This window comes from Pinus tabuliformis, chromosome 6 (genome assembly GCF_031772625.1).
Source record: "Pinus tabuliformis cultivar Carrire ecotype Pingquan chromosome 6, CPIR1, whole genome shotgun sequence".
In the NCBI taxonomy this organism is placed as follows: Eukaryota; Viridiplantae; Streptophyta; class Pinopsida; order Pinales; family Pinaceae; genus Pinus; species Pinus tabuliformis.
In genome coordinates, this window is record NC_142292.1 from 825495684 (window position 1) to 825497094 (window position 1411).

Here is a 1411-nt window from a genome sequence, read left to right on the forward strand (position 1 = left end):
GAGGCTCATTTGAAGCCATCGAACTCTCATTCACTTCTGCGCATGAGGGAAGGGTAAAACCTGCGCAAAGGAGATAAGGACTGCGCATATCTCATGCGTAGATTATCTAAGTGCAGATTTGGGATTTCTTATGCCGGTTGAAGTGTAGGCAAGCGTGCTGAGGTTCGGGTTGTATGTGTAGGAATTGGTAGAAAGGATAAGTGGCTCGGGTGAGCACTTCTCTTTGTGCAAGGGTGCACATGATTGTAAAAGGTTGTTCTATGCCTTGGTTGTAAAATATTCTAAGTATAGACTTGGAGTTTTGCCAAGTATACTTGATGATTGTATTATTGAAAGACTGATATAATATATTGTCGGGCAGACTTGTTCGGGAGTTGCCCCTCCCCTTTATACTTGTTGCAATTGTTGATGTTCTTGTTATAATTGCTATGGATAATGAATGAGTATGGGCTTCATTAAGTATAAAGGATAATTGCATTTTACTTGGTTGCGAAACACAAACTAAGTAAGGACAAGTGAATTAGGCGTAGTCCACGAAGGTGAGTATTGGTGAAAAGAAAACGTTCGGTGGTGCCGCACCTCGCTATAAGCGGTTGGAAGATTACCGCAAGTGTAGGGGCGTGACAAAGAGGATCTTAACAGAGTACCCAATCACCCAATGACTTCACATTTAGGAGGGTCTTAACAGAGAGCCCAATGACCATCTATCCAAAACCTCATAGATGATAATATGTTACTTCTAAAAACTATAAATGATCTGAGTTTTATTAAAGGGTAAAAATATGTTATAATATAGATAAATCTAGATCATACATATTCTTATCCTTTCATAAAACTGATATTTTTTATTTTAAATTTAAATTATACCCATTAAAAAACAGATTATGTAATTTGCATATTATAAAAGTTAATGAAAAATGAGAGAAATATAAACTATTATTATAAAATTTAATTAAAAAATGGAAGAATATAATTTACTCACTTCCTCTTCTATCTCTCTACATAAGTCATAATCACATATCTATGACTACTATAGGAGCGCATTGAGTTATAAGAATATTGAAAATATTTCATTTTCTAGTCACTAGTGTTAAAAAATAAGTAACTATTTACCCAATGAAAAATATCAAGGAATAATTAAAGTTAAATGGGAAGTCATGCAAGGATTTTGTGTTGATTAATAAGATGGGGAGAGTTTGAAGTGGTTAGTCATTTTTATAGGCTTGGAAGGTCAATTGTATATAGGAAACATTTGGGTGGATCAACTTGGAGCCTCTTAATTGTCCAAAGTGCAGTTTTCATTGCAATTCAATCGAATCAATGTCGTGTCTTTGACTTTTAATTTGAGTTTGTTTATTACATTTAACAATTGAGAATTTTTATTTTTATTTTATTTTATTTTTTTAATTTT